Source organism: Silene latifolia, chromosome 2 (assembly GCF_048544455.1).
Source record: "Silene latifolia isolate original U9 population chromosome 2, ASM4854445v1, whole genome shotgun sequence".
NCBI lineage: Eukaryota > Viridiplantae > Streptophyta > Magnoliopsida > Caryophyllales > Caryophyllaceae > Silene > Silene latifolia.
The window spans coordinates 55702270-55714857 of NC_133527.1; the positions used below are offsets into that span (position 1 = coordinate 55702270).

At 38.8% G+C, this 12588-nt stretch overlaps 1 non-coding gene across 1 annotated transcript; it reads left to right on the forward strand.

Moving 5' to 3' along the window:
* The first annotated feature begins 9206 nt into the window (after positions 1 to 9206).
* LOC141645605 (small nucleolar RNA R71) lies at positions 9207 to 9313 on the forward strand. Its single transcript, XR_012545083.1, has one exon. It is a non-coding gene; the product is annotated as a small nucleolar RNA R71 (small nucleolar RNA).
* Positions 9314 to 12588: the final 3275 nt, after the last annotated feature.

Consider the following 12588-nt stretch of genomic DNA (forward strand, 5'->3'; position numbering starts at 1 on the left):
ACCATTGTGGCTATGAAAATTAAGAAGTAGATTTTCTAGAATCGTTCTAGGCAATAAAGAACAATGAGAGATATATATATAACGGAAATTGAGTACACTTGCAATCATGAGATGTGCAAGAGGATGAGTCCTTGCAATCATGAGATGTGCAAGAGGATGAGTCCCGCACACTGTGAAAACAGTGGGAGCTATTCTTAGGCTAGAGGGCCTATGTCTTGATTGGATCTCGACACGTACTCAGAAAGTTTTGTAATGCAAATGTATACATTACAAAGGAAAACGAGTATGTAGTAAGGTTGAGTAAGGTACAAGAAGTTGATAAAACCTACTCACCAAAGCCTTCTCAAAGGCTAAACATGATGAGTCATGTCATTTCAATTGAATTGAAATGAACAACTACGTACAAGATCAAATCAGATTATAGAACATGAAATAGTAATCAGGCATTGACTATTCATGTGTGATAATCGCATTTGTCGTTCGAGTTTTATTTTAAAACTCTTTTATTATACTTTGTTACATCCAAACGGGTTGTAGAGACAATTGAACCCCGTTAAAGTGAACACGGATTAACATAGTATTCGCCCATAGTCACTTGTATGAGGTGACGTCTCGAAGTGACTAGAGTGTGATGCGATTGATGGCAAGTTCAAGTGCCATAGAGTCATGTGAGATGACTAGTCGATCACATAGGCAGACTGTTAGGAACTTTTTGTCGGGCCTAATGACCGCTTATAGAGTTCTGGCAAATTTATATAGCCTGGTCGTGGCGAGAGCTGCTATAGTATTCAAATGAGTCGATTCTTTTGACTAAAGACTATTCACCTAAGATGGCTCGGTTTGATTAACTTTGATTTGTGTTACTACGACCTTCGTAAATGGGGTCAAATGGGCATATTTTGGGTTATGATGGCTGTGGCTAGTCGAAGGGAATGAGTGCGATAGGAATTGTCCATCCCCTTGTCAGGGTTATAACAATATCTCAGGGCCACTCGAGGAGTAATGAACTGTAAATGCGTGGCCACGCTCGGAAGGTATCCAGAGTGGATAAATCCGGTCAATCAGTTATTCTCCAGATCGAGGAAACCACTCTCGATATGATCACTTGCAAGTACGACCCGAAAGACACCTTGCATTGAGTGGGAGATAGTAATAGGACAAGAGAATTGGTGACGCACACTTGTCGAGGACAAGTGGGAGATTGTTGGGAAATGTGTCCTCAACAATAGTGCGATCATATGATTTAAATATCATTATTAAATCTCATTTTAAAGAATATAATTGGGAAGTAATATTGTTACTGTCAACTGGTCAACATATATCGGTAATGATTGGCTGACTAGAGTTTGACATTACTGTCGTGTGACGGTGGTGATCAGTTGACCCCCTAGGTCATACCTAAAGGGCAATACTCTTAATTGATTATTTAATTAATCGTATAACGTTGCGAGTTAATTAAATTATTTGAAAAATTGACGGACGATTTTGGAAGTAAAATTTACGTATCAAATTGAAATGTGATTAAATGAGATACGGTCTGAGTAATTGAATTGTATCATTACTCGGATGAAATAATTGTTTAATGCAACAATTAAATTGAATGAATTGTTATAAATACAATCAGTTGTGATTTATAAATGGTAAAATATTTTGGCACAAGTAATTATGGAATTACTAAGTCGATTTTTGTGTGTGACGTATTTTTATTAATACGTTGATTTTTAATATGTTAAAAATACATAACAAAATTTATGTCACACATGACATGTGACATATTGACAATTGACAAAATAATATGGAATCCATATTATGTAAAAGTGCCGAAATAATGGAGGAGCATTAGGCTAAAATTGTGTTTATATTTTAAATAGAAAACATAATGATTAAATAGCTTAAGTAGCCATGCAACCCTACTCACCTTGTGAAGACAAATATGGGCATGCATTGGCTCCCCAAAAAGGCTCCTACCCACCGGTTTTTCCAAGGGGATTTTAGAGAGTTTTCTTTTCTAATTTTTCATTCATTCATTCACTTATTATTTTTCTAGTGTTAGAAAGATAATATCCTCTCTATTTTTATGATAAGTTAGAGAGATTATTTACTCCAAAACTCTTCTCCTCTACCCGGTTTTAGGAGATTAAATACCAACTATTTTGGTTCAATTTTTATAAGATTAATATTATACTAGATCCAATAATATTAATTAGATTAAGAGAAAGCCTTGGGTATAAAGCTTAGGGAGAGATCTTATACTTAGATCTTGTTCATCCATAAGGGAAAGCTCAAGAACAAGAGAGAAAGGTGATCTCTCTTGTGCCCAATATAACCGAAATCTTCAATGTAAGGACACGATTTCTCCTCTATTTATATTATTGTTTGCATGCATAAAATCCGTTTTAATTTTATGACAAATTATTTATACATATATGAGTATGTTAATATGTATATGAATCTACATTTCCTTCATAAATATGCGCCAATTATGGTCACATCAAATATCCCCAAACCGAACCTTTGCTCGTCCCGAGCAAAGAGGTGACAAAGACTAGGACCAATACTAACCTAACCTAATAATAATAGCCGATATGAGACAATTAGCGGGTCTCACTCCGCCCCTTCAACTCACAACAAGACAACCATGAGGTAGGATGCCTTCTTGCAAGGCAAGGTGGGTCTTGCCAAAATGGCGACACATCCAAACATTAAGCACACAAAAACACATAATGGATGCATCTACAAAAAGAATAGCCACTTTCCTCATCTAAGTGGCGGAAATTATCTACAAGGGAAGCAATTCAAGGGTACATAATCCTTCATAGATGCAATTTGTTCAAACTACTAAGCCTAGAAGGATACCAATAAATCACCTCCAAGTTGTGTCAAGCTAGGGTACCTTTGTCCTCAATCGTTAAATGCTTTTGTCAAGAGTAGACTCCCTATGGTGTTAGAAACACTGGAGGATCGCGGAATTCCCCCTCTTGCCTAGACAAGAAGAAGGGTCGTCCCCTCTCTACCATGCACAAAAATGGATACGGTGGATAAAGGGATCAATAGATATTTGAGTTTCATTTTGGGAGTTTGCTTTCGTTGTTGTTTTTCCCCCCAAATTTCTTTGGCATTTGACTTTTTGAGAACACTTTCTTTGCCATTCTTTTTGATTTTTGGCATTTCAATACTTGACAACTTTTTGCATTTCTTTTTGAACATTTTCAAAGTCACCCCAATTAGTAACGAGGGTGCCTTGTATTTGAAGTTTTAGGAGTCTATTTTTGCTCCTCTTTTCATTTGATGCATTTTTGCAAACTTTCTTTCACTTTTCATTTCATTGAACTCAAATTGATTTCTTTTTGTTTTGTGCCCATTCCCTTTGATGACAAAAATGTGGTAGAATATGGATGAATGATGGAAGTATGCATGGTTTCAAGGGTCACCTTGGAATAAACGGTAGCCAAGGAGTTATCACACCACAAGGTACTCTTGACTAGGCCTTAAACCATGGGTCAAAGGATACTAGCATGACACATCCTAGGGTGTTTTACAAGTATTCTAACAAGCAAAGTCTTAAGAATAAAAAGCATCTACTAGGGCCTATATACACTTGTCAAGCTTCCCAAATAGACGGTTTCGCAAAATTTTCTAACATGCAACTACATGCCATGATGCAACTAGCATATACACATCCTAATGCAAATGATTCTACCAACTAATATGCCAAATAAACTAGATGCAATCCTAAGTTCACATTGTTTATACCGCATCGATCAAAATAAAGCCACATAGTCATTAACATAAAGAGGAAAAAGGAGATTGGAAAGATCATACCATGTGGTCTTCAATATCCTCATGTCTCGGATGTGGCGTAGTCAATCAAAGTGAACAAGGATGAACAAACACAATATATACAAAGGAAATGAACTTGTTTTTGGTTTTTCAATTTTTCAAATTTTTATGATTTTTGAAATTTTTCAATTTTTATGGTTTTTGAATAAAAGTTAAGTGTTAGAATTCCCATCCCCACACTAATATGGGCATTGTCCTCAATGGCCAAAATGATGGAAATTATGCAAGAATGATGCATGATTTCTATACTAAATGCAATTCTATGCTAAGCTATACTACATGATGCATGGTTTTTGTTATGACGGAGAGGATAATTTAGATTACCTCCCGTTGCGTATGCATTAACTTCCCCAAACCAAGTAAGACACTATTGCTAATGTCAAAGCATGGGGGAGTTCATGCACATGCTATGCTATGCATGAAACTAGATTGTCATTTTGGATTTTACAAAAGTGGGAACAATAAAGAACACCTCAAAGGAACCGAGGTGTGAGTCCTTTGATGTTGCTAGGACTAAACCAACAATGATCAAAATGAAATAAAATACAAAGAGATATAGACAAACCGTGGGAGAGTAGGAATCTCCAAGGCTAGTCTTCCATCATGCTACTATCATCACCACTTCCCTCATGAGAAGTGGTCACATTGCCACTTTCCTTGGCACTTTCTTCTTTGCTTTCTTCACCATCATCTTCCTCATCATTATCTTCACCATCTCTTTCTTCATCTCCACTTGCTTCTTCCTCAATATTATCATCAATCTCCTCATCATTTCCAACAACCTCATTGTCTTCCACCACGTCCCTAGATGCACCCGGAAATAAGGCTTCTCTATCCGCCCAACTAGGCAAAGGACAAGACGGATCGAGGAGTCCTTGCCTAGCTAGATGTAGGAGGGGAGGATATTGAGCCAAATATGCATTCTTCCGATCTTCATAAGCTTGCTTGTGCATGGCTTGCATAAGAAGAGTTACATAGTCTTTCCCAATTTCAACTCCTTGCGGTTTGAACTCTTCATAATCATAGGGGTAAGGTGGTATAACAATGGAAGAGGAGGGGGTTTCATGATCACCCTTTTGTTGTTGAATGATGTACTCGGCTTCTTCGGATAGGGGAAGTAAATAGTTGGTCCGGTGGACACTAAGACGGCAAATCTTTGCGGGTAAAGTGAATGATCGAGCCTCACTTGTAAGCCACCCATACTTGGTATCAAGGGAATTGTGAGCAACCCACTTAAACTTGTTAATCAAGGTGGACATATCAATAAGATGGCCACCATCCTTAGCCTTGTACTTGCTATCCTTATTGAAATTAGGATCAAAGTGCTTGGCTAGGACCGTGACAAGGCCGCCATTAACAATTACGGTTTGACCCTTCTTCCCACTATCTACATGGAGCCATCTATCAACCAATAGCCTCAAAGAATTGTAAGGCTTGGTGTGAATTCTTCCAATATTCAAAGTTGATTCAAGGAGAATAAAATCGAGTCCCGTGAAATGATTGGTGTCTTTCCTAGCAATTATGGTATTTCCCACAACTTTGTGCCATATTCTTATGCCCGGATGATGGACCAAAAGAGCACGACAAGCTTTAAAATCTTCAAATTTCTTCCCGGAGATTGCCTCCCAAAGAGGCTCGGGATCATACTTCCCATATTGCTTATAAAATTTATGTTCATCGCTAAGACCCAAAATTTCACCCAATTCCGGAAAGGTAATGCGTCTACTAGTGTTAGCTAGACGAAACTCAATATTTTCCTATTCTCAACTTTTGTCACTTTTAAAGAACTTAAGAATTCCAAGACAAGGGAGGGGTATGTTACTTCCTTCATTTCAAACAATTTCTTTAAACCCATGGCATTGAAAAAGACTCTTGTTTGTTCAAGAACACCCAACTTCTCTAAAGCATCTTGGCATATGAATTTGGTGGATTGAATTTGTTTCATAGCAAACTTGACAAATGTATTTCTATGGGAATCGGAAATGAATGTTACCTCCGGGTAATGCAAGAGTTGATTAATTACCGGAGTAGAGGGTGATGCTTCCATAGGAATTTGTTGAGGTTGTTGTACTTCCAAGCTTGGTGTTGATACCACCATTGCCAAAGCTTTCTTCATTTGTAGAGCTTTTTGCCTTTGAGAGAGAGTTGTAGCCTTTGGTGCCTTTGTTGCCTTTGCTTTTGCTTTTGTTGCTCCCTTTGTTCTTGCCATTTGATGAGCTAACCAAGAAAAAGATCAAAAATCTTCAATTTGTAGAATGCCCAAATCGATTTTGAAGGTGAAAGGCTTTGCCTTTATGAGAACAAAAATCGACTCAAAGGTGAAGATTTTGTTCTTGGTTTTGATTGTTAATGAAGATGGAGTGATTGATTTGTTATTTGAAAGATGGTTTGATTTGATTTTGGTGAGTTTTGTTGAGGGTTTTTGTTTTTGAGATGGAGAGGATGAGGGTTTTGATGTTATGGGTAGTGTTTATGAGTGAATGAATGAATGAATGAAGGTGGGGTGGGTATTTAAAGAACTCGACAATTTTTAGGACGCGGGGGGCAATCCGTGCGGATTAGGCGCAATCCGCTCGGATTCTTCAACTTCAAATTTTCAAAAATCCCGCCTAGAGACGGGCGGATTCGGGAATCCGCTCGGATTCTTCCGAGATGAGACGGGCGGATTTCGTGCGGGACGGACGGATTCTTGTCCGAGAGATTTTTCTTTGTTTTTCTTCACCGCAAGACGGGCGGATTGTTCAAAAGACGGACGGATTACGTGAGACGGGCGTCTTTCCAGAATCCGCTCGGATTCTTCAACATCAAGAATTTGCGGTTTTCAGCTCAGGCCAAGACGGCGTCTTCTCGCAGGACGCTCGGATCCTCTGCAGACGGGCGGATTCTTAGGAATCCGCTCGGATTGGTCCTTGTGTACACGGATTGATTCCATCCGTGCACCAACGCATTCCCTTATCATTCTTTCTTTCTTTCAAATCTTGTGTTCTTCATTGCGGGGCACTACTAAGGCATGAATAGCCTAGGCAATTGCCATCCCCACACTAAGGTAAAGCACTACACATCAATTAAAATCATTAGTCCCTCCCTCACTTCTCTCTTTTCATGACAATTATTTTGATCAAAGTAAATAAAATCCAAAAATGACAAAAATGCAATACAAAAATTGAAAAGTAAGTTAGGGAGTTAGAAATATTTACAAGTGGTGGTTTAGGGAGGACTCCACCAAACTCTCATTCTTGATGAGATGTCAAGGAGGCATGTTCAAGGTGTTGTTGATGTTGCTCAACACCTTGAAGAAGTAATCAAAAGCTTGTTCATTGTTATGGTAGAGGTCCTCAATAGACCGTGGCCCTTGTTGTTGATCATGATCGATGGCATGCCCAATGTAGGGATTAAAGATCCCTTCAAATTCGTCGTCCCAAAGACCACAAACTTCATTGAGTTGATCATTGAAAATCTCTTGCTTAGATGGAGACAACTCTCCCAATTTCTTCTCTTGGCCAATGAGGCCATCTTCTTCTTCCTTGGTTGATTTTGATGAGCTTTGCAAGCTCTTCTTGTCACAATTCACTTGCTCTTTGAATGGAGCATCTTCAACTTTCTTCCTCCATTGGAGTTCCGATTTCTTCTTTTCATCTTTCCTATATAATGATCAATCATGAAACATGGCTCATGCAAACGAGGAGCTCTCATGGTCTTGTCAAGATTAAAAGTTATGCTTTCATCTCCCACTTCTAGAGTGAGCTCTCCATGTTTCACATCAATCACCGCACCCGCGGTGTGTAGGAAAGGTCTTCCTAAGATGATTGGAATGTTGGAATCTTCCTCCATATCAACTATGACAAAATCCACCGGGATAAAAAAACTTCCCAATTCGCACGGGGACATCTTCCCATATCCCTAGCGGTGTCTTCGTCGATCTATCGGCCATTTGAAGAGTGATATTGGTACATTTAAGCTCTCCCATTCCCAACCTTTTACTTACCGAGTACGGCATGACACTCACACTAGCCCCTAGATCACATAAGGCTTTGTTGATCGTTGTGTCGCCAATGGTACACGGTATTGAGAAGCTTCCCGGATCCTTTAATTTTGGAGGTGAACTCCCTTGAAGTATTGCACTACTCACCTTAGTGAAGGCGATAGTCTCAAGTTTCCGGATCGACTTCTTCTTTGTGAGGATATCTTTCATGTACTTTGCATAGGCCGGAACGTGATTGATTAATTCCGTGAAAGGAATTGAGACTTCTAAGTTCTTCACAATTTCCATGAACTTTCCAAGTTGATCATCAAATTTAGGCTTGGCTTGACGACTTGGAAAAGGAAGTCTAATCACAATGGGCTCCTTTTCTTTGGCTTTGTCTTCATTTTTCTTTGAGCTTTCTTCTTTTGATGATTCCCCTTCTTTGGGACCTTGCACCACAACTTCATTCTCACTAGCTCTCACAACTTCATCCTCAACTTGCTCCTTCGGTGCTTCATACCTTGTACCACTTCTCAAGTGAATGGCACTAACCGTTTCATGTCTAGGGGGGTTACTTTGTGGTGGTAATTGCCCCTTTTGTCTTTGTGAGCTCGAAGATGCTAGTTGAGTTAATTGTGTTTCCAACATCTTGGTGTGAGCTAGAATGTTGTTGATGGTGGTGTCTTTTGCTTGGCTATCTTTTTGCATTTGGGTGAAAAATTCTTGTTGATTCTTTTGCATTTGGAGGACCGCTTTTTGGACATCAAAACTTTGGTCATTGTGGTGATTGTATGGGTTTTGATTTTGGTAACCTTGGTTTTGATTGAAAAAGGGTCTTTGATTTTGATTTCTCATGGGTGGTGGAGTGTATGTTGTTTGAGGGTTTTGGACATTTTGGCTTTTGTATGAGAGATTTAGATGGAACTTGGTGTTTTCATTGTAAAAATTTGAATAAGGGGTACCACTTTTGTAAGCTTGGAAAGCATTAACTTGTTCGGTTGTTCCCCTACATTCGCTTGAGTCATGACCCAAGGTTCCACAATTCTCACATATCCCGCTTGGGATTGATGAGGATACCGTCATGGCATTGACATGATGCTTTGATGATTTTGAGTTTTCCTCAAGTCTAGCCATAGCTTGTTCAAACTTCAAGTTGATTGTGTCAATGTGAGCACTAAGTTGAGCACCCAATTGAGTAACGGTGTCCACTTCATACTTTCCTCCTCTAGTAGCCTTGCGAGGCCTACTATATTGCGAATTATGGACCGCCATTTCCTCAATCTTGTTCCATGTTTGATTGTCATCAACTTCGGTGAACATTCCATTTGATCCCATATTGAGAATGTTCCTTGAATCTTCATATAAACCATTCCAAAATTGTTGCACTAAAAACCATTCGCTAAGTCCATGGTGAGGACATGAGCGACAAATACCTTTGAACCGCTCCCAAGCTTCATACAAAGATTCTTCATCCCTTTGCTTAAAACCCGTAATTTGAGCTCTTAGCATATTGGTCTTTTCCTGTGGGTAGAATTTTTGTAGAAAGCTAGAGCTAGCTTCTTCCAAGAATCTATTCCAAGGGTGGCCTTATCAAGGCCCTTCAACCATTGCTTTGCGGTGCCGATTAACGAAAAAGGAAATAAGACCCATCTTATTTGGTCTTGAGTCACGCCCGTTTGAGAGATAGCTTCACAATAATCACAAAATGTTTCCATATGAGAATGAGGGTCCTCACTAGGCATTCCCCCGAATTGGCTCCTCTCAACTAGTTGAATGAAGGCGGACTTGGCAATAAAGTTTCCGGTAAGATGTTGTGGGGTAGGAGTACCATTTGGTAAATCCTCCTCGGTGGGTATAGAGTGTGACGAGAATTTAGGCATTGTAGGTGGATTTTGTGTGGTATTGTTTAATGGGTTCTCTTCTCCTTCTATTGCGAAAGGATTGACAAACTCACTAGTGGGTTGAACAACTTCACCAACACCTCCCAAATTCCTCCTAACAAGTCTCCTATTATTCGTCAAGGTTCTTTCGATTTCACGGTCAAAAGGTAACAAATCTCTTTGTAACCTTCTAGACATGCAAAATATCAAACAACTCGAAAACAATTAGAACAAACCTTGAGGAGTTTTACTTCCCCAAGGTGAAAAAGACACAACTAAAAACAATAAAAGAAATCTTAAATCAATTAAACACCGTCCCCGGCAACGGCGCCATTTTTGATCGGAGCCATTTCGTGTTCACAATTAAGCATATGTGGTCATTGGTCAATGGTCGATACAAAACACAATTTATACTTCACAAACAACTCTACAATTAGTAAAGAGGCAAGTAAAGGTCGGATCCCAAGGGACGGGTATTGAAATGAAGATTCTATTGTAACTAGTGGTGTCTAGGGGTGTCACAAATTGGGTTGATGTAGAAGGTTACTAAACTAAGATAGCAATGAAAATAAACTAACAAGATAAATGAAATAAGGGGTGTAAACAATTGATTAAAAGCACTAGGGTGTCATGGGTTCATAGGGGAATCATGGGATATGATCATACAAACATGTTCTCAAATTATAAGCAAGCAATTATTGTTGTGATGGATTGAGTTGGGTTATATCTTACAATCCTAGGAAAGTTTGGGTCCCTGAGCCGAATCTCTTGGATTGTACAACACCTACAAGTCGACTTAATCTTCCCTACTTAACACATGCATGGTCTAACAAGACTCGAGTTGGGTTATGTCTTACAAGTCAAGTTGAAAGGATAGAAGATGATAGTAAATGCAAGGATTCATAGGCTTAGCATTTCATCAAATATAACATGTGCATGTATTAAGATCAAAACAAGCAAGCAAATAAGATATGAAAGCATATTAATTTAAGCATGAATCATTCCCCATGTTGGTTTCCCTAATCACCCATTAAACCCTAGCTAAGAGACTACTCACTCATTATCATATTGATCATGCTAGAAAGGTTGTCAATCATACTAACATAATGAAACATGATGAATAAATGAAAGTAATTAGCAATAATTAAAAAGGGATTAAGAGATTATACCTACTAATGATTCCAATAATAAAGCAAGAATAATAGAAGTACTTGAATCCTAGATTGAGAGGTTGTCAATCTCCCAATAATAACCCAAATAATCTTCAATTACCCAAAATAAAGTAAGAACTAGAGAGAGATTAAAGAACTAAAACTTGGATTAAAACTTGATTAATATTTGATTACAATATTGAAGAGAGATTTGATTGATATTAACTACACTAATTATTGATAAGAAGAACATGCTCCTCTAATTAGACTAATGGGGTATTTATAGTGAAAATTAGGGAGGATGCATTAGGGTTAACTAAGGGCTAAACTAGTAATTACACTTTTTAAGTTGAGCAAGGAGCCTCCGGGATTATCCGAGAGAAGGGCTTCTCTTATCGATGCTTGAGGAATGAAAACGTGCTGTGTTGCGATCCGTGCGGATGGGAGTCGGGACGGCCGGATCTGGGCTGAGGGATCCGAGCCGATTCTTGGGCAAGACGCTCGGACTGGCGACGGGGAATTCGAGCGGATTCCTTTGCGGGACGCTCGGATTGGCGAGGACGGACGGATTCTCTACAATCCGTTCGGATTGTAGTTCAGCAACTTTCCTTCTTCTTTTTCTTCCCTTTTCTTCATGAATTCCTTGGGGATTTCCTTGGGGACTCAAGGATCCTTTTCTCAACAATGCTCTTCTACTATGCTAATGTACAAAGGCCTTCTAGTCTTGTCTCTCCTTGATACTTGGTCATTGAATATGATTAATTTAGCCTTGTTTTGCCATGAAAATGCAAGATTCTTACTCCTTTCCTACCAAGGGATCAAAATCTCAAAGAATATGCAAAACAAAGAACTAAAGATAAGAAATGACCCAAATAGGCACTAAAAAGCATGGAAACAATGGTAATTCGGGGGCTAAATATGCGCCAATTATGGTCACATCAGTGAAAAAGGTGGTGGTGTGTTGTTCGATGTAGGCGGGTGGAGGGAGACGGGTAGGGTTTACAAGCTAGGTTAGAATTAGGTTAAACTAAAATGGGTTTGTGGGTTAATTGGGTTAGCACGGTTAAAACATGGGTAAACGTAATTGGGTAAAAGGGTGGTACGCTTCTTGACCCAAAAGATAAAAGTTGATATAGCCCGACTCAACATATGTGATATAAACCCGACTTAGTAACATTCACGATATTACGATGCAACCAACATAAAATGTATAATAACTAATATATAATAATATCCGTTTAATCGATTATATAAAATACGGGGTATTACAGTCTTCCCCCCCTTAAAATGAACTTCGTCCCGAAGTTCGCTCCCGTACTCGAACATCAGAAGGGGTATTGTATATCGTACATACGGACGTCACGCATTTCTAACACAGTTAACACACACTTTTGACACATCAATTAAACATAACAGACACGAAATGTTACATTCTACCCTCCTAAAGATAAACTTCGTCCCGAAGTTTAACTCCTCTTCACTTAACCCAACTAACTACAACCAATAATTACCTGAGAACACAAATGTGTAACAACTAAATAATCACCCGAGAACACCGTCATCTTCCATCTAAATTTCGATCTCAAACTCAAGTAATAAACCGATTTAGGAACAAAACATAAAGAACTCATTTGCATAGGTACCCCACAACGAAACATCAACTTGATCAAAACTACAATCTACAAACAAGTGCAACATAAACCTTAAGATTTTACAATCCTACCCAACTAGAAACATGGTTACGTCCTCGTAA